At 45.2% G+C, this 21,732-nt stretch overlaps 1 protein-coding gene and 1 long non-coding RNA gene across 4 annotated transcripts in view; one reads left to right on the plus strand and one right to left on the minus strand.

The window, feature by feature from the left end:
* The window catches only part of Flnb (filamin B), a 133,979-nt gene that overhangs the window by 19,275 nt on the left and 92,972 nt on the right, over positions 1–21,732 (plus strand). The window lies entirely within an intron of this gene.
* Positions 12,936–21,376, minus strand: LOC115029239. Its single transcript, XR_003834810.1, has 6 exons — positions 21,229–21,376; positions 20,111–20,269; positions 18,118–19,383; positions 17,859–17,907; positions 17,417–17,472; positions 12,936–14,785 (listed from the first exon to the last, which is right to left on the minus strand). It is a non-coding gene; the product is annotated as an uncharacterized LOC115029239 (long non-coding RNA).

Here is a 21,732-nt window from a genome sequence, read left to right on the forward strand (position 1 = left end):
AGTTCTGTCTTTTCTTGCCTTTCATTATTTGCTTTCTGCCTTGCCTTTTGGAAAGGCCATGGTAACTCACAGTGCGACTCAGCACCTGGCATAGAGAAGTTTTTGTAGATGGCTAACAGTGTGATCCTTCAATGCTAACTGACAGTGGAGTCAGCAACCATGCAGCCGCTGAGAGAAAAGAATTGTAAGTTTGAGGCCAGTCTGGCTATATAATCAGACCTTGCCTCGAAAACAAGGATTATTTGTTTTTATCACTAAACAAGGATTATCAAAGTGGTTAAGTGGATGGTTATATGTGGGGGTGGTTTGGCTAGTTGGCTCTCGCTGGTTCTCAGTTTTTGCTTTCCTTGATTAAGATATGATTGGTGAAAAAAAAATCATAGAACAGCAGTTTCATTCTCAATTTGTTTGCAACAGGGTATCTGGAGTTAGTCTTGATCTCACCCTGTCCGGAGGCGGACAGTGAACAGGATCCTGACCTTCTTGCTGTGCCCCCCTCCCCCCAAGTGCTAGGATCTCAGGCAAGCACCATAGCACACCCAATACAATGCCACTGGAACAGAGAAAAGAAAAACGAAAAAACAAAACCTGTTTCTTTTGCTACTTGAGACTGAGCCCCAGGGCTCTCGGGCTCTAAGCAAGCTACCCCTGAGCTACATGCTCTGCCCAGTTTCATTTTTATTTTGAGACAGGGGCTCAATAAATTGCCCAAACAACTTTTGAACTTGATAAGTTGCCTGGACCTGAACTTGGTAAGGTCTTGAATTGGGAATCTTCCAGCCTCATCTTCTAAGTGTGCATGTGCCACAACACCTGGATCAGCAAATGCTACATAAAAGTGGTGTCTTGGGTTTTCTTTTTTGTTTTGTTTTCGGTTTTGTTCGCACCCCCCACCCCACGCCCCACCCCCTGTAGCTTGCATGTAGGGAAGGCCTGTTTCTAAAGGCGGGACGTGATACCCAGTGTTGTTACTAGTATTTCAGTATTAATCTGGGGTAAACCAAGGCTCTCACTGTACACCCGACTTGCAGTCAGCCAGCCTGCTGGGGAACTGAAGATGCAGTGTGTGCTGCTTGCTTTCTTCCTGATGAATCCAGAAGCGCTCTGCAGCGCTCTGGGAGGACATCTCTTGCTTTGTTGCTCTCTCTCCTTTCTGTTTGCCAAGGATGGCATTATTATTGGTGGGTTGGTGCAAGTTTTATTCTTAATTCTTCAAGGCAAGTACCTGCTTCTGGTAAGGCGCTGTATTCTCATAACCTGAAGAGGAACACAGAGCAAGCCAGAGATCCCTGTGGTGGTGCAGAGACAATCCTGCCTCCTTCCCAACACACACGCGCACGCACACACGCACACGCGCACACGCGCGCACACACACACACACACATACGCACACACGCACACAGAGAGAGACAGAGAGAGAGACAGAGACACACACACATGCACGCGCGCACGCACACACACACACGCACACATGTACACACACACACACACGCACGCACACACACATGCACACACACAGAGACAGGGAGAGGGAGAGACCACGTTCTTAGGCTCTTTTATAAGGTTAGCATCTTATGCACCCTGATTCAAGCAAGCAAAAGCAAACTGCCAGAAACTGGAACTCAGGAGGAGTGTGCATAAATAGTTACCTTTCCCTCCCACGGAGCAGCCCGCCTCTGCCTAGCAAAGGATAGATAGTTGTTTGCATTTCTCTCTCTCGGAACTTCCCGACCCTCTTATTAAGTGTGTTGGGTGGGAGACTTCTAGACTATGCCTGTTAAGTCCTGATAGGAGCCAGTACCTTATCAGAGCCTGATTGGTGGGGACTAAATGAGTTCTTTACAGAATGCTGCTGTTGTGTATGGGGGCACACCTGGAATCCCACTCTTTAGGAGGCTGAGGCGGGAGGGTTGTGAGTGCAAATCCAATCTGTGGAATGATGTTAGGCCTAACTTCACAAACGAGGAAACTGAGGTGCCTCAGGTAAACGTGTGGCCGAGCCTCGCCCGGCAGCAGAGGTGGGTAGATAGCTTGAGTTCCAGACCCAGAACTTCAGCGTCTTGATGGACAAAAAACTTTTTTGCTTTCTGTATACTTTATGTGATTATAGCCAGCTCTCTGTTCTCATGTGTGAAGAGAAGGGATTTGCAGCAGTCAGTCACCAGGTATATGCACCTGTTGCAGCCATCAAACCTGGTGTGCCAGGTTAGTCTGTATCCAATGGATATTAAGCAGGGCCCTCAGGCCGTCTGATGTCCCAGGTCCTGGACCCAGATGGCTCCTTGCTCTAGTGAAGGACTTGATTTTCCTAAAGATCTGATTGTTCCACCACTACCAGCAATGGGGTCTAAATTCCAAACTCAGTTTCCAAATAACAGGCAACGTATCTACTCCTGTTGCATTGGTGTCTTGGATACTTATCAGGCAGGGGCAGTTCACATAACTTGCCTTGAGCGAAGTCATCCTGAGTGCAGCCTTGCAATCACCAGTAAACAATTACACAGATGGCTCTAGGTCATCCAGATATGCTTCTGAAATTCCTCAGGCTTACTTCACGGGTCTTCCCTGCCCTCCTTCTTGATTTTTCTTTGTGGACTTCCCTCTGGAGGCTTCCATCCTGTCTTCACTGTGGCCACCTGGGTGGTCCCAACCCCACCATATCAAATAGCCCCGGAAAGGTTCCCGGCCTTTTACACTCACTTGGAGGCTTCTGCCTCTGTCTGCTGTAGAGTTCTTGGGATTTTAGCATTCTTGAGATTCTTTCGGTGGATGATTTGGGAAAACATTTCATTTCTTCAGTGTCCCACATGACCCTGTTCTACCCCTTGCTCCTCACAGGAGCCTTAGATGATTGACACTTTTCCCATGTCACTCAGCTGTGCCACTTGCGCTGTGTGGATTTCCTGTGCTCTAGAATGAAAAGGCCTTCTAGAAACCTGAGCACTGGAGCATCTCGGCCTGCTTTCCCAGGCTGCCCTAGAAACTCTGCGGAGACTTGGCCAAGTGATAACTCCGGTTATGGATTCTTATTAGGAGATGCTGTAACAGTCACTTGTAGGGACCTTGGCGTCTGTAGGTTCTTACCCTATTCTTGAGAGCCTATTCTGGAGAGGAGAGAGGAGAGGGAGAGAGAGGGGAGAGAGGGGGAAGAGAGAGAGAGAGAGAGAGAGAGAGAATTAAACCTTTGCCTCAGGCATGCTGTGCAAGCAATTCTACCATCAAACTCTCCTCTCCATTCCTCATCTTAACACCCCACCCCACCCCCCATCTCGCTCCAGCCTATTTGTTTATTATATGTAAGTACGCTGTGGTTCCTGGGATTGGAACTCATGACCTCTGGAAAAGCAGTCAGTGCTCTTAACTGCTAAGCCATCCCTCCAGCCCTCATCTTGACTTTTTGAAAGATAGATTCTCTATCATCCTCCTGGCTACCCTGGAACTTACTATGTAGACCGGCTGACTTCAAACTTAAGAGAGCTACCTGCCTCTGCCTCCCAGGGGCTAGGCAGGTGCCACTATGCCCAGCTTTATCTTGCTATTTATTTTGAGATAAGATTTCAAAGTTGCCCAGGCTGACTTTGAGCTAATTTATTGCTCTATAGCTCAGACAACCCTTCAGTATGCAACCCTTTTGTCTCAGCCTCCCAAATCGCTGGGATTTCAGGCCTGCACTAACAGGCCTGGCCATGCCCTGCTAATGGCTTTTATCCCTGGCAGGGAGCAGGAAGCTGGGAGGGAGTTAATCGTGGAGGCCCAAGTCTGAGTTGACAGTCACTCACCTTTCTAGACTTCAGGTCTTCAACTAGACCAGGAAGCAGTTGGAGAGTTTCACGGACCTTTGGGGGGTGGGGGTGGGGTGGGGGAAGAGAGTGCAGCTTTTTGGGTTTTGTTTTTTTTTTTTTTTTTTTTTAAGGCAGAGTTTCTATGTGTAGCCCTGGCTGCCCTGGAACTCCCTCTGGAGACCTGGCTGTCCCTGACTCCTGAGTGCTGGGATAAAGGCGTGCACCACCACTGCTTGGTCTTACTAAAGCATTGTTGGGTCATTCTAAGAAAACAAAAGCTTGCTGGATGTGGCAGCACATACCATTGCTCTCAGCACTTGGGAGGCAGAGACAGTTGGATCTCTATGGGTTGAAGGCCAGCCTGGGCTACAAAATGAGTTCTAGGCCAGAAAGAGCTATGTAGTGGGACCCTGTTTCCAAAACAACAACAAAAAGAAAATCAAGCCTTAAACTAATAAATAAATCAATAATAAAATTGGAAATTTAGTAGTTAGCACTCTTTTGAACACAATTGAGAAAAACTTCTTAAACATTTTTTGAGATTATTGCTCTTGATACTTTGATATCATAGACTTAGTCCTCCCAAACCCAAGGCTCCCCCAACTCTAGCGGGTTCATAAGCGTTGCTGTGTAAACTCCTGAGATATACACCTTTCTCTAAACCAGTCCTTATGTGGGAGTGCTATCACAAGTACCCACCTTTACACCGGATATTAGATCCCTGCAAGGAACTTGGATTCACAAACCTGTATGGGGGTTGGGGTGGGGGATGTGGGGGCACAAGATCAAAAGCAATTGAGGTTCCTGGTCCTGTCATTATCGTAGTGTCTGCCTCCCACCCCCACCCCCCTTTCTCTCTGCGTGAATCTCTGTGGCATTGTATACACCCTGCCTTACCCACTCCTCTGGCTGTTCACATCTTGGTCCTACACTCATGCAGAAATCGCTAGGGAGAATCCAGTTCAGCTTATGTGAGGGAATCCACTCCAGTCAGCTGTGGACATGACAACACCATTAAACAAATTCGGGTTGGTGGAAAATCATCTTAAAGAAGTTGTCATAGAAAATTAGATGGCTCCAGAGGGAAAGATGGGATGATTTTTTTTTTCTTTTCTTTTCTTTTCTTTTTTTTTTTTTTTGGTCTGGTTGAGGGCATTAAGTACTTTTTCAGTCCAAGATGTTAAAAATAAGCCATGTCCAGGGCCTGTCTCCAAGCTAGGAACATGTCACCCAAAGTTCCAATTGGCTTACGTGGCTGGCTCCTTCCTGCCTGGAAGCAGTGCCCAGATCAGCACCTTGGGAGCTCTTGGAGCTGCCTCTGCCCCAGTGTGGGGGCTCTTCCTTCCTGCACAGTCTGCAGTGCTGTCTGAGGCAGGATGGCTTCTCCTGGAAAACTGGATCAACGCATTTGCTCAAGGCCAAGGATCTCCCCAAACGCTAATCAGAGTAGATTACTTCCAGTGTGTTGCCTCTGGCTTTGCAGCAAGTTTGTCCAACGTGGCTCCAGTGTCTAGCTTCAGCTGCTGCGGAAGATGCGAACGAGTTTGTGTGGATGAACCCGGGAGAAGGGACGGTGTCCCTTAATCATTCATCCTGGCCTCTGCTGGGCCTGACAGCCTCTGACTAACAACTTCATAGGTCAGTGACTAGCCTGCCTTCCACTTCCCGTGTTCACACATGGGGGTGGAGCCATCAGAGCATAAAATGTGTTAGGGAAAAGGTCCATAAAAATCACCACCGCCGTTAGTGTTAGGTGACCTTTCTGTGGTAGGTTTTGAACTGAGCTTCATGGCTGAGCAGAAGTGGAGACATGGGTATGAAGTCCCAAGACCAAAGGGAAACAACTCCGTGCTGTGGACTTGAAGCATGATCTTCAATAAACCCAGTTGAAGGTTTAATAGTTTTTCAAGTTTTCAGAAGTTTGGAAACTGAGCTGTTTAAAATAGAAGTCAAAGAATGAGACTTGGTTTTAAGCGAATGTCTTTGCAAACCTGGATGTGCTTTTTGATGCTGCCCCACCTTTACAGAGTCACTTAGCAGGAAACTCTGTTCCGTGTGGTGAGGATCTAGATTCCTGCTCTTAATCACTGGGAACTTAGCTTTTACTTAGTCCTACTTATAATCACAGTAAATCATCCTATGAGGAAGAAGAAGAGGGCGAATACATAGGATTTTCAAACCTGCTTTACTGAGGTCCAATTCATATATGGAATGTGTAGGAGGAGTTAAATTTAAAATTAAAGCTGGTGTGTGTGTGTGTGTGTGTGTGACTCAATGATGGCATAAACAGCATATTTTCCTAACACTCGGGGACCTTGGTGTGACTTGTTGGCACTGCAGAAACAAGCCTATAAAGTTTGTGGATGTCTTTTTCCTCTGCCTGGTGAATATTTTCTCGGAATGCCAAGTGCCTGCCCATGGAGATGGAACCGGATTGCTTCCTTACTGAAGCAGTGTTGCTTTCCTTAAGTGTTTGGACGCCTGGGAGAGAAGTTGGTTCTTTGCCTTACTGCCAAGAAAATTAGTACATGTCAATTAGCACAGTGGTTAAGCAGGTCGTGGTGAGGTCTTTCCTTGTATTTATTTTCTGCAGAGTTGACTTATTTTGAACATGCCCCCCTCCCTATGAAAAACAGAGTTGTAACAGACCCTTCTAAAGCCTTCTATGATCCTCGGCTGCACTTGCTTGGTCACTGTAGGAGTCACACCCAGAGCTTGGTATATGCTATATTCCTAGCACCCCTGTGTACTTATTTTTTGAGTTATTTGGAAGTACCAAGCACCCATTCCTCTACACATGTCAGTGGCCTTCAAGAAGATTATCATAGTGCCGGGCGTGGTGGCGCACGCCTTTAATCCCAGCACTCGGGAGGCAAAGGCAAGCGGATTTCTGAGTTCGAGGCCAGCCTGGTCTACAAAGTGAGTTCTAGGACAGCCAGAGCTATACAGAGAAACCCTGTCTCGAAAAACCAAAAAAAAAAAAAAAGAAGAAGATTATCATAGTCATAATTTCCTGCATACCTGGGAGTTAGCTGCTACCCAGTAATGGTATGGTACTTTGTTCTCGCTCTCTCCCCCTCCCACTCGTGTGTGTGTGTGTGTGTGTGTGTGTGTGTGTGTGTGTGTTTCAGAAGGCAACTTTAGGGAGTCTTTTCTCTCTTTCTGCTACCGTGCAGATCCCAGGATTGAACTCAGGATGTCAGGCCTGGCAGCAAGTGCCTTTACCCACCAAACCATCTTAATAGCCCAGTAAGAGCATTTTGATAAAGGCTTCCCTAAATTCTTCAAAGTGCCTTTGTATCTTGTGTTTGTCCACGCACGTATGGGTGCATATACATGTGTGCACATGCATATGGAGGCCAGAGGTCTTCCTCTGTTGCTTTCCACATTTTTTAAAGATATTACTTTTTTAAATTTCATTTCATTATACATGTGTGTCAGCGGTAAGTATGGCAGGTTTGTGCTTTTAAGTGCAATGCTCATGAAGACCAGAAGAGAGTGTCTAGGACTCTGGAGCCCGAGTTACAGGCAGTTCTGAACTGCCTAAAGTGGATACTTGTGTGTGTGTGTGTGTGTGTGTGTGTGTGTGTATGTGTGTGCGCATGCGTGTGTGTGTGTGTGTGTGTGTGTGTGTGTGTATGCATGCATGCATGTGTATGTGTGTGCACATGCTCAAGCACTCGCACATGTACACCACTCATAAAGAGGTCGGTGTGTTTGAGGCAGGTTCTCTTTTATTTCTACTGCAGTGTATTCCGGACCGCATGCACAATTACAGTACTCACCACTACATCAGGGCAGGCTTTTATGTGGGTTCCACACGGGGAGCTCTGGTGTCAGGCACGCAAGCGCTTTTATCTACTCAGACATCTCCCTGGTCCCAGTGGTGGGTGACTGACTCCTACTTAGTTTTGATTATGTTACAACCTAATTGTGTATGTACATAGTGCACAGCATGGCGTGTTTCAAAAAATAAATATGGAGATAGGAGATGGCTAAGTGGATAAAGGTGCTTGCTTCTTGCTGTGGAAGACTTGAGTTTGATCCCTGGATCAGGGTTGTCCTCTACAGAGGACATGCACATACACCTACACGATGCTAATAGATAAAAAAATGTAAATGTCTATGTATGTAAAGGAGATTTTTAAGTGTCTACCGGCTTTAGAGAAAAGCTCTTCCAAAGGGTACAGCTTACTCTCCTTAGCAGCTCTTTCTGATTGAAATAGAGTTGCATGACCAACAGCAGAATATTTAAGTATTAACTTCAAAAGAAAGATGTCTTAGGAAGTGCTCCTGGGAGCCAGCTGCCATGCTGGATGCTGTGAGGCCTTTCCTCGTGCTGGCCCTTTACCTGTAAGGCCAGGGAGCTTGGCAGAATTACAAATGAGTTCAGAATGTGAAATAGCTTTTGGGCCTCACAGATTTAATCCCAACCTGACCTCCACCCTGCAGTGTGGATTTAGGCAAGGTTTTGAGTTTCCTCCGTGAAGAAGGGTCATAGTGGATTTTGAACTGGGCTTAATATAAGGCCTGGTTCATTGTGAACGCACAAGATTTGTTGATTGAATTAATTTCTAAATCTTTGTCCTCCTCCCACCCCCACGCTGGGGCTTTAAGCTCAGGCTTTCAGGCAGGCTGAGTATACACATTGTATATACTTACTCTAAGAACCACACCCCAAGCTCCCACTTCTAGGCTTGTTTATATTTTACTTTAAAATTTTTTGTTTAACTCCATTGACTGTTTTATAATGATGGATGGGTGGGTGGATGGATGGGTGGGTGGATGGGTGGGTGGATGGATGGATGGGTGGATGGGTTGATGGTGTGGGGAGCCCCAGGAGGTGAAAAAACATCTTTTCTCCTTCTACCAAGTGGGGGCCAGGGATCCAATTAAGGTTGTTGGGTTTGGTGGCAAGAGCCTTTACCCACCAAGCTGTCCCTACAACCTAGTCCTTGTATCTTTTCTTGAGACCAGCTCTCCTATAACCCAGACTGGCTTGGAACTCCTGTGTATAGTCCCATGGAGCCTTGAAACCCTAATCCTCCTGTTTAACTAAAGGGTTGGGTTACAGATGTACCCACTATACTCAACTCCAGTTTGAGGGTTTCAGATAGATCTTAATCCTTTCTTATGTGAAACCTATAATTTTAATTATATAGTACATATCATTTGCCAGTTTCCTCAGCCACCCATACTACTGATTTATCACAGTTTACTCACCAAGTAAGTTCTTGCCCATATCATTATAGATTCTGTGTATTAGGCTTTCATTTATTGAGCTAAATTAAGAATTCCTTTTTTAAAAAAAGAATTAAATTTCAAATCCATTGTATACAAATGATTGTATCCTTGATATCCTTCAGCCAGGGGGTAGTAAATGTAAAACATTCACATTAAAGCCCTTTGGCAACAGTGTTTGTTATTCTGCAAATAATCTTAATTGTCAACATTCATTCCCAGAATGTCACCTCAGCTTCTGTTCTGTGTCCTGACATTCCAGACCAGGGTGGGCTTCCTTGCCGACAGGATTGTTCCTTCTGGGTTTCCATGTAGGGCCAAGATGTTACTCTGACCATCAGTGCGGTGCCTGGTGGTTGTGGATCTTCTTTGCAAAATCATATTGACTTCTTGGCAACATCATAGCTTTGTTTTACCAGTCAGAATGGAGTAAGGATACAGAAGAGTGAGGAGTGTACAGAATCCTGGATTTTTGTGCCATACTCGCTTCTCCCTCAGTGCCTCTAAATAAGGTCTCTATGAGGCTCTGGCTGATCCACAACTGTGTGGGCGCCACAGTCATGCCTTTGCCTCCCAAGTAATGACATTACAGTTATAAGCCACCATGCTTGGCCCCTAATTTGCTTTCTAAAGGCAAGTGTGTGTGTGTGTGTGTGTGTGTGTGTGTGTGTGTTTTCCAACGTGTGTAAATGTGTGGTATATGCTTACTTCTTTTTGATCTACTGGAAGTCAGACTCAGGACCTCAAGCACACTAAACAGATACTCCACTTTCTCAGCTTTGGCCATCTGTCCCTCAGCCCCTCTCCCCTTCCTCCTTGCTCTTCCCCATCCCTCCTTCCTTTCCTATCATGGTTCCTGCCTCCACATTCCAAATGCAAGGGTTACACAGAGCTGGGGAGTCCATCTCAAGGCTGCCCCCACACTAGACAAGCATATTACCAACAGAGTTTTGGCCCCAACCCTCTTGTGCCTCCCCTTTGTCCCCTCTTCCCCATCCCTGTCCCCCACACCCTGGCAGTTTTGGCAATCGAGTAAACCAAACAAAGGGATAAAAACTCACATGTGTTACCAGAGAAAAGTTACATTTGAATTTCAGATAAACAATGTTGATCCTTCTAATGTAAGAATGCCCCACATGTGGCAGTTCTTGCATGTTAGAAACTCTTGCACAGGGCATACTTATTAAATTCATATTTAACTTTACCGGATCTGTCTGTGTGTGTTTTGTTGTATTTTCAAACTCTGGCAACCCTGGGTCCTGTTGCAAGCTGCTTCTGTTTTGTCTGTTTAGAGGCTGGTATTTGCAGCTTCAGAAGGTCCTGGGGCAGGGGCTCACTGTTTAGGCATCACTTAGTGGCTTTGGGCTCTGGGGTAGGGGCCAGATTAGCAATTAGCTAAGCATGACCTCATTCTGGAGGAATGAGCTCTTGCTAGGTATTAGCAAAGGTTTAAGCTCTAGGGAGCCATTGTCAGGCGTTTGCTCATCAATGATGTCATCAGCAGGAGCAGCCAGCTTCAGGCCTCAGGAGAAGCCCTGAAGCTAGGACTCCAGTTTTGGTAATAAATGGGAATGGAGTTTCACAGGTGGGGTGTGGAGGAATTTATTAGGCTATGAAGGCTGACAGAGCCTTCTGCTTTCGTGCAGCCCCAATCAGGCTTCTAGATTCTGATGAGCAACCAGAAGCTTCTAATGGGGTGATTACACGGTTGGCCAGAGGCCCTGGAAACATCGGCTCATTCTATGAACACTCCAGGAGCTGCGAAGAAGGTGTCAGGGCTGTTTTTGTAGCTCCGAGTGGGGGCCCTTAATCTGGGGAGTCAGGGAAGGTCCTTTAAGGGAGAGAGTCTCTGGGGCCACGCTGTTTCATTCAGCCCTTTTCTGGGGGAGGGTTCTTCCTGTGGAGAAGGGGTGCGTCCTCTAGATTTAGATGCATATAATGCCTTTTTTTTTTTTAACCTTGGGAGAAAGTTAAACTAGAACAAGCTTAAGTCATTAACCCCATCCCACCATTTTCCTTCTAACTCACCTGTATTTTCCTTTTAAAGCAGCTATGTATGACTGGACACATCATTTCCATTCACAAGCCTTGCTGACCCAGCGAAACTTAGAGTTTTGGTCTCAGTCCTTTACTTTGGATAACAAACCGTTTGGAAAATTGCACCCCTTCCCTTCTTTTATTTCTGTTTTGAGATGAGGGTCTTTGTGTAGCAGTGGCTGTCTTGAAACTTGCTATGTAGACCAGGCTAGCCTCAAACTCAGAGATGCAACTGCCTCTGCCTTCCAAAACCTAGGATCACAGGTACATGCTCTGTAACGCTAGCTGGTGAGTAACTCACTATATATACCAGGTTAATTCACATATATGATGACATGTGTGTCACAGCCACAGGCCAGAGGATGATTTGTGGAGTCAGTTCTTTCCTTCTGTCTTTATGTGGATTCCAGGGATTGAATTCATGCCACCAGGCTTGAGCAGCAAGCACCTTTACTTACTGACCCATTCTATTGGCCCCCTTCCCTGGTTTTTAAATGAAAGTTTGCCATGCCAGAGTGAACTGTCGAGAGAGAGGATATAATAGAAATTAAATGCTAAGTGTGATAACCACAGCCAATTAGTTTTATTTGATTGAAATTTCTCATAAAATATTACAAAATGTGATGACTATTCTTGGTTGTCAACTTGGCTACGTGTGGAATTAACTAAAATTTAAAAATGGGGCCATACCAGTAAGGGAATTTATGCTTAATTTAAATTAGGAAGATCCCCTTCTAATCTGGATTCTGAGGTGGGAAGACACACACTTTTATCAGGTCTTAAGTGAGAAGACGCCTATGTAATCTGGACTATCCCTTCTGCCGGAAGCCTATATAAGGACATGCAGGAAGGCTGCTTTTGCTTTTTGTCTGCTTGCTCTCTCTTGCTAGCAAGTCCATTCCCTTACTGGCATATGAAACTAGTTAGTTCTTCATGATTCCAGTGACGGCTGAAGACCAGCTCAGGCATGCAAGCTTGTGGACAGAGCAAGCCAGTAAGCAGCACTCTTCCATGGCCTCTGCATCAGCTCCTGGCTCCAGCTTTCTGCCCTGCTTGAGTTCCTGTCCTGACTTCCTTTGATGATGAACTGTGATGTGGAAGTGTGAGCAGGATAAACCCTTTCCTCTCCAAGCTACTTTGGTCATGATGTTTCATAACAGTAACTCTAACTAAGACAGCGACGTGAGGAAGGAAGGATTTGATTTAGCTTACAGCTTCAGGAATACAGTTCATCGTGGCAAAGAAGGTATGATGGCTGGAGCGAGGCCGAGCAGTGAGTGTGAATTCTCGGCCCAGACCCTAGTCTCTGAGCTTTTGCTTGACAGTTAAAATTAACCATTACAAGTCATGGTCTCTAGTCTCAAGCTTATACGTTTCTCTGGGTTTCTTGAAGTGTTCATGTACGGAATTCTAGGCATTTCTATGCAGTTGATATGACAGTGTGAGCTGTGTGTGCGTGTGCATCTATGTCCTGGTTCTGAAGTTCTTATGTATGCTAGGCTCTACTGTTAGGCATCTAGGGAGGCATTAGACCGGCTTGGACACTGAAGATTGACCCCTCCACTCATGATTATAGTTGGACCTCACATCTTATTTCCTTGTGACTCATGAAGGGAAATTTTCTCTTGGTCAAGAGAATAGGATCTCAGTTCTTCAGACCATGGATAAAGACATGACAGTCTAATAATCTACCACAAAGAAGAGAGTACTGCATTCTGTTGTCCTCTCTCTTAAAGAGTAAATCCAACTGGGCTTGTCAGTCACCTAGCTAGGTGACATGCTCCTGACCTCCCGTAAAGACTTGCTAAGGAGATGAAGAAATCATTATCCCTCAAGGAGATAACGTGTTTCTTCACCATGGGGACTCGTCCCCTGCAGAAGTAGCTTGCAGACAGAAACACTGGAACGCTGAAATCCTCAGCACGTGCGTCTTGACGGACACTCAGGCCTTCCTGCTGGCTTCTCTGAGCCTTCCCTTCTTCCCCTTTATTGCAGACCTTCTTTGACTGTAGCTCAGAAAACATGACCTTGTTTCTTGTTATCTCCCTTCTTGCAGCTGGTAGGATTGATAGTTCACCTACCCTATGGTTTTCTTCTCAGACTCTAATAAAATGGTCTTCAAGCATCCCTGTGGGATGGCATAAGATTCTCTTCCTACAAAGAGAACTGGATTTCCTAAGTCTTATTATTATTATGTGTCTTGTCTTATTCAGTTCTTTGTTCAAGACCACAAAAAAACCCAAAATTTTATCACAGGCTACCCCAAAATTACTTCTAGTAAAATGCTACATATCCTAGCCAGTTGGGGTTTTGTTGTTGTTGTTGTTGTTGCTTATAAATTTTTAACTACTTATTTGAGCTTGGGTGTGAATGTCTGTGTGCCACGGAGATATGTGGAAGTCAGAGGACAGCATGTGAGTTACTCCTCCACCCTCCATACACACGGAAGCACTTCCTTCGTAGAGTTTTGTAGTTACAGAACAAAGAAAGTCATAAATCAGGATAATTTTGAAATATGTTGAAAAATACATCAGATAGCAGATCACAGTGAGATGAGGAACTCTGTCCTGATAGGCGTCAGATGCTGTATGGTGACATTGTTAACTTTTGAGTTAGGAAGCAAATGGTTTGCTGAGGTAATAGATTCCAAAAGGTTTTTTATCTATTAGTCACAGGATGTTAGACACAGAAGTGGGCAAGGAAATGGCTATTTAGGGGGCTCAGACTAGCCCAAGATAAGGTGATTAGGTCTGAACGTGTGACTTCCAGCCTCTCTCCCTCACTGAAGTTTGGTCATCCAGCCAGTCAGTCTTTGAAGATAGGGCTTCTTTCAGTAATTCTCATTAACAATTTGTTTACAGCTCAAAGCTTGCCCAGGCATTTTCCTCTAGTAAGATACCACCTCCCAATGATCTACCACTTCCCTGGCACTGGGGAACAAAGTGTTCAGGTATCTGAGCCTTTAGAGAACAGTCTTATTCAGACCCCACCAGAGGAGAGTTATTTAATGGGGTCACACTGGGAAGAGGAACAAAAACAGGACCAAGGATCCTGCACCTCAGCTCACTCCATCTTCAGGCTTCTGATAGGGTTACATTTCAATAGAGGCCCAGGCGCAAGCAGTCCTGGTCAGGGTGTGGCAGCCTCTCGTTCTCCCACCCCAGCTCCTAGCCTTGACTTAGCATTGTCTCAGCTCCAGTCACTGCTCCCAGGTGTCAGATAAGCCCCTCCTCTTGGCTGACACCAGGCTTCAGCCTTTTCCTCTTGCCAGCATGAGATTCCTGGGGAAATTCCAATTCCTTGGGGACCTTTGTTTCAAAAGACCGATAGCCAAAGTGGAAGCACAAATAACCCCTGTAGAGTGTCTTGCCTGGACGGGTACAGGTGGAGTTTTCGAATTTCCCCACTTTCACATGATTTGATAAGCCAGTCCTCGTCTGAGGGATTCCTCTTTGTACTGACTTCAACAGTGGCCTGGATCCAGGGGACCCTCCCACTTCCTCCTTTATGGCACTGTACAGTCTGTTGATTCTGACATCAGAAGTTCCAAAGCAAATCCAGGAAGGAGGAAGCTGCTTGGGGCTTGAATTCCAATCATTGCTTGCTGCTTAAGAATGACAGTGTGCAGGGGAGCATTGTGGAGCATACCTTTAATCACAGCCCTCAGGGGGTGGAGGCGAAAGCATAGTGACCTGATGAGCCAGAGAGATACACTGACACCCCATCTAAAAAAAAAAAAAAAAAGATAAATAAAAAATAAAAAGAAAGAAAAAGAAAAGAAAAATGACAGCTTGCACCAAACAGTAAGTTGCTTCCGGAGTTCAACAGAACCTATAAACACTAGTTGAGGGGGTGCAAAGGGTGTGTCTTTCTTTAGCAACCTTAATTAGGAAAATGGTTCAGAGAGCCTTTTTTTTCTCTCTCTCTTTTATCTATAAAACTTCTAGATTCCAAGAGGCAGGGTTGTACTTTCTTAATCCCAGCTACAGAACCATTGTAGATTAGAGAAAGATGCTATTCTTTGTTGCCTGGGCTCCCCTTGCATCTCTGTTTCCTATCTCTCTTTTCCTGTGCCTAACTGTTTATAAAATGTTCATTTCCCAGGTTCTGGGGGATGTTTGGAGGACCTGAAGAGTGGTTTAAAGTAGAATTCCCCAGAGTGAAGAGAATTATTCTCCTTTGAGACAATTTTTATAACATTCCCCAGCTCAGTGATGTCTTAAGTCGGTAAAGTACTTGATGAAAAAGCCATGAAGGTCCAATCTCAAACCCTATCACATTTAAAAAGCTGGGTGCATCTGTAATTCCAAAACTGGTATGGAAGGGTCAGGAGTGGGCAGACAGGTGACTTTCTGAGCCAGTGGTTTAGTTAAATCGGGGAACCCCAGGTTCAGTAATAGACTCTGTCTCAAAAAATAAGATTGTGAGATGGAGAACAAATGAAGGTGACACATCCAATATCCTGTGCCCTCCACACTTACATGGAGCATAGAGCACACACACAAACTGTTAAGTGTCCCACAGACTTCAGAGTTGGTGTTAATTACCAGCAATTCTATAGCTGGAGCTAAGCCAGACTGTCATTGTAGTCAGTGGCACTGTCTTGAGGGCTTTGGGACTTAACACACGCGCACACTCCACACTCCCTAGTCCAGTAACGTCTGGAAATTGAATGGAATCCTAGTCATCTCTTGGAGATGATCAGTATAAATTGTATGTTGAGGTGCCCTGTAGCAGCTTAATTTTTTCAGACATAATGGTTATGTTTTTTTTTTTTTTTTTTTTTTTGGTTTTTCGAGACAGGGTTTCTCTGTGTAGCCCTGGCTGTCCTGGCACTCACTTTGTAGACCAGGTTGGCCTCGAACTCAGAAATCCGCCTGCCTCTGCCTCCCGAGTGCTGGGATTAAAGGCGTGCGCCACCAGGCCCGGCCTAATGGTTATGGTTTCAAACCAGCTTGGACTACATAGTGCACCATTTCTCACACCACATATTAAAAGGTTGAGAACCACTGATATAGGGAGACCCTGTCCCAAAACAACAGTTGTTTAGTGTGTTACTAGTGTTGCTTTAGCCAAAACACTTCTCTACCCCACCACGTTTGTTTGTTTGTTTGTTTGTTTGTTTGTTTGTTTGTGTGTGTGTGTGTTATCTGGAGGAACTGGTGGTGATCTGATGTGGTCTCTTCTAAGAAACATGCCACTCAAGATGATGAGGGTACATTTACACAACTAACCTTAATAGTCGGGACTAGTATTTTCATGAGTATTTTTAAAATGTAACTAGTGTTTTAAACCTGTAGTTTCATGGGCATTATCGCTTAAGGTATGTGAGGCAGGGACGAATTGAATTAAGGAAAATACTGGTGAGTGCTCCAGGTGGTGGAAGGATGGGACCACGGTTAAATGTGGCCTGGGAACAGTGGGCAGCTCTCCTGGAGGCAAGTGTAGGCAGGACAGTTCCAAGTGTTAGCTGCCAGGGCTTAGAGGCAGCTGCAGAGCCACACAGGCTGTGGATGAAGAACTGGCAATAAGGAGATTTGGCGCAGACTGGCTCTCCCTTCAGTCCAGCAGCAGCCGGTGGCTGGGCTAACGCTGTGGAGATAGATTAATCGTGTGTCGGTCACACGCTCTGCACTCTGGACAGCATGCCTCAGGAATGTTAGATGGAGTTTCCCCCACTTAGCAGTGAGTCTGACCTGCTGTATTCAGTCTGTTTATCTTTTTGCCAAAACCTGTTGTCATGGGACAGAATTCAAGGGCGAGATAATAAATCTTTTACAAGAGTGACGTAACCCTCGGCATTTTCCTTTTTTTAATCCTTTTCAGTTTTTCAAGCATTTGTGACAACTCTGCCCATATATTGACCACATCCTTCGTGTGCCTGTTTGGTTCTCCAGGGAAGGATGATCAACAACAGGCTTTGGAGTCAGTGACCTAAGTTCAAATCCCTGCTTCACCTCTGGAGCTATGTGACTTTGGACTTAATTTACTCCTTATTAATTTTTTTAATCTGGAAAGTGGAGCTCACAGTGGCATCTCACAGCATCTCACAGAGAATTCAGGAATGTCATTGCACTAGGTCAGGTTGGCTTCTGAACCTTGCAAGAGTGCTCAGGAGATCAGGGAAAGGATCCAAAGAAGTTGTTTTTTGTTGCTGTTGTCTGGAAAAAGATGTCTTCTCGCTGTGTAATATAAGGCCTGTCATCCCCTGCTCCCCTGAGCTGTTCAGAAAGGACGGAGGCCATCTCAGTGGCTTGGTGCCTGCAGCTCCAGTGGGTGTGTGTGTCTGGTGAGTAATGCATTTTCGTTGTGAGAAAAGTGAGTGAGGGAACATCTCAACAAAACAGTTAGCAGACCTGCAAAGTTTTCTCCTCCATCTTCTTTGAAGAACAGCACTCAGCCAGCCAGAGTCCTAGGAACAGAGCAAAGGCCCCTGCTTCAGTGTCTTCAAGATTGAGCCTGTACGGATATGACCTCAGTCATACACAGCCCCTGGCTCCCCTTTCACACACAAGCCTACCAAAGTCACAGTTTCTATTGCTGGATAAAGCCTGTTGATTTCCCCCATATTCCTGGAATCCTACAGAACCCTGCAAGCAGCTTTATTGAAAAGTTTAATATGTGCATTATTGCATCTCTATCCTTTGGGAGGTATGTGTAAAATTTGTTTTAAAAGGAATAACTATAATTCACAACAACAACAACAACAACAACAAGCCAGGTGGTTGTAGCACACACCATTAATCTTTGTACTCAGAGGAGGCAGAGACAAGCAGATTTCTCGAGTTCCAGGCTAACCTGATTGACAGGGTACGTTCCAGATCAGTCCAGGCTACATAGAGAAACCCTGTCACGGAAAAAACAAAAACAAAAAAATGAATGAATAGAAGGAAGTTAAAATTGAAAAATACAGGCAGTACAGAAGCATATGTCAGCAACAGCACATAAAAGCTCTTTCTGTCATTGCTCCATCTCGCTAGAGGCAGAGAGGACAGTGGGTATGTGCTCATTCCCTTGCTAGAATGTTCCCTCCCTTCCCCAATGTGCCAACGCTTACCTCTGTAGGAGGAACAAACAAATGTTCCTCATTCTTTTCCAGCAGCCCGCTGCTCCTGTTTGTACAGCTTCTTTAACTGCTTGTGGACTTGAAGAATTTAAGTTGTATTGATGTATTAGGTTGTTTTAATGATTAACGATCTTTTTAATACCACCTCCTTGCCCATGTCAAGTTAGACAAAGAAATCTCTTTCAGAAACGTTCTTGAATGCTTTGTGCTTCGAATTGAATTTAGGGAGCCTGATTTTAATTTTCTGTCAGCCATTCTGGAATCTGCTGATAGGGTCGGGGTGGTGGCCCACAGAGCTTAGCAAACCAGCTCAGCAGCTCACCAAACATCTTGATTCTATCAGTCTTAAGCCAGGGTCCCTGATGGGTCCCATTCTTCTAGCTGTGAGCAGATGGAATGTTCTTCCACAGAGAAGGCCAAGTTCTGGGAGGCAATCAGTGATGAGCAGGTTTTAACCAGAATAGGATAGTTCTAACCCACTCTCGCTGCACTGATGGCATACCATCCGTCCCCATACTTGTGTGTTGACATTTTTACAGTAGTGATAATAGTATTCACTGTAGCCCCGTTTGTGTGATGAGGCTGTCATTGGGTACCCGCTTTACCGAAGGGTGTCACACTGACTTCATACGCTCAGTCCACGTGCAAACAAGTAGCCCTTCTTGGCCGCACAGTTAGTAAGTCGCTGCACTTTGGGTGTGATTGGAGCTTTCCTGACCCTAGGGCAGGGCATGTGAACTTATAGCTATGTGTCATGAGCTGACCCAGTCTCTTTCATCCCTAGGTAACTTGGCTACCAGATAGTAACTTCGCTAAATGACCCCTTCCTTTTTTTCTCTGAGTAGCCCCAGGCATCCCGCCTCCATGCTTTTTACCCAGAGACTTTAGAGATAGGACCTGTTAACCTGCAGCAAGGCACCCAGTCTCTGGGTAGGGTATGTGTTCAGGGATCAAATAGTCTTAAACTGGGAGTACAATTTTTAGCTGTCAATTAAGCTAAATCTTGCCACGGGATCCAGCGCCATCCACATGTGTTGCTGCTGGGAGCAGGAAAGGCATGCTGTCCTCGATGCCCTGCAAATTCTTTTCCCCAACTTCATCCTCTTTCAGTTGGTGATGTTGAGAGCCAGCTGGTATAAATTATTTTGAATTTCCCTCAGCTTTCTTCCTATTCACCACTTTAAATTGGAAGTTTTGTTCTTTTTATTGCTTCACAATCTCTGGGCGCCCGCCATCTTCCTAATGGGCTTGCATGACCTGTAACATGAGCTGGATTATGGAGGGAAGTGCAACCTTGATCTGACTCTGTAGCCAGGTTCAACGTTTACATGTTTGTAATTGAACGAATACCCATCCTGTTCACCATTATTATTTCTGACCTCTACTCTGATTTATGTGCACATATGTATGCATGTGACAATATCAAGAACCATAGCTTAGCATGGGGAATACAAAGCCAAAAATTCTCATTTTCCCCCTTTACTGGTTCTTCACTGTACTCTGTGTATACTTTACTCTTTTCATAGACTGTTTTAGAGCAAGTTTAATCTCCTTTCTTGTTTAAAATTTAACTGGTATCCAGCATGAGGTCTGATGCTTAGAAGGCAGATGGGAAATTTTTGTTGGGCATAGGAACAGAAGAGAAAGAACAAACAGGGCTTTCAAAAATATTGAGTAAGCCTAATTTGTATTTTCCAGAGGAAAAAAGCAGAGTAACAGGTTTGTATTGCCTTGGGCAGAACCATATCTTCTAAGGAGTTGGCTGTAGATGGTTTCTCTCTAAGAACCAATATGCAGGGACTTCCTGGAGAGAGAGAGAGAGAGAGAGAGAGAGAGAGAGAGAGAGAGAGAGAGAGAGAGAGAGAGAGAGAGAGAGATCCTTGATTACTGGAATCCCAGATCCCAGAAGATCTTGGTGGACAAGCAGCCCTGACACATTATTGCACTTCCCGTGTCCTCTTTCTGTTGTAGCCAGACTACATACATTCTGCCCACTGTGTTGTCTCCTCGAGCCTTGCAGGTCTGGACAGTGAAAATGGGTGGAACCAGGTGAAGTTCACGTGCTCTGCCTGTGGGCTGGCAGCCTGGTTCCCATCCTGAGCAGCCTATGACTTACCAGCCATAAGACCCTCTGCCTCCTCACCTGCAGAGTGAGAGTAAGGACTTAAATGTTGTAATATAAACAGATTCAGAGTATTAGAGCAATGGCTTTATCTCTATTATCTCGTTTTTAAAATGGGGTTTAACTATCAGAGCCAACCTTGTATGGTCTTTGTTACAGGGAAGGGCTTCAGGATGCACAGGGCTTATCCCTGGGAAGATTCTGAATAGGAAAAAAAAAAAAAAAACAAAAAAACAAAAACCAAAACAAAACCTGTCATGTTGCTGTTGACCACAGAAAGGGTGCTTAGGGGTCTTCTCAGGCCTGTTTCTCGTGCCCCCCCCCCTTTTGTCGGTGGGTTGCACATTCAGGCAACCTAGCGCTCATGTGGGTCTAACTTCTAGCAAATGAGCTGCATTTCAGGGGAGGTGGCCTCTCTACATGACAATCTGAGATGGACTCTGTGACCCCCATTCATAGCCAACAGTTGTTATTTCAGCTGGAGATATATAGACTCTGAGTGGTGGTGGCTGGAGGCTGTGAGCCCAGGACTGATGGTTGTCATGCTATGGTGGGCTTTATGTGCTAATGCTTGGGTTTAACCCAAAGTTTCCAGTGGATGTTTTCTGCTCTGTGACTCATGAGCATGCTCAGAATAGTCCTTGGGGCCTTGCCCTGTTAGTCAACCCGAAACTCTATGGTGGGTCAACAGTGTGCGCTTACGCAAGGACTGATAAAAGTGTACATAATTTAGACCATTTTGGAGTGTCCTTTCTTTGCCCCCTTTTTCTTTAACTTTCCTAACAAGATTATAATCATCATTCTAACATTTGATAGTTTTTGTTGAGACATGATTTTACTACATAGCTTGCAACTCCATATACATGCCAGGCTAGCCTAGAATTCGAGATCCTTCTGTCTCTACCTCCTTCCCAGTGCTATTCCTGACCCTTAAATCTAACTTAAAGATTTCCCAGTAAAAGAAAATGAATGTTACTTACAGAAAATAAGGACTAGACCGCTGCAAGACAATTGAAAGGAAGGTTTTTATTGGAGGTAGGTTGGAGAGTACAGCCAGAGGCGTCTGGGCGAGTCCAGAGCATGGAGAGGAAGTAGTGCACTGAGCCTGGCCAGCAGAGTGGGTGTAGCCAAGAGAGGCGATGGGAAGACAAATGAGAGAGCCCAGAGAGGACAGGAGAGAAGGACTTAAGGTCAAATGGCCAATTGACCAGGTTATACAGCAGTGAGAAGCTGGAGAGAGGGAAGAACTGAGAGGAGCCAGCTACTGAGCCTGGAGCCCAACATATGCTTTGGTATGCTAATAGGAACCCTGGTTAGCTGTTTGTCCCAAGTTTTTGGACCAGACAATTTATACCCTCTTCTCTGCTGTTTAGTATTTAATCATTTAGCCTAATATCAGCTTTATTATTGTATATAAACTTAATTCTTAAGTGAATTATTTTTTTTAAAAAAGTATTGTTAGGGAGGGGTAAATAGCTACTAAA

Source organism: Mus caroli, chromosome 14 (assembly GCF_900094665.2).
Source record: "Mus caroli chromosome 14, CAROLI_EIJ_v1.1, whole genome shotgun sequence".
Classification (NCBI taxonomy): Eukaryota; Metazoa; Chordata; class Mammalia; order Rodentia; family Muridae; genus Mus; species Mus caroli.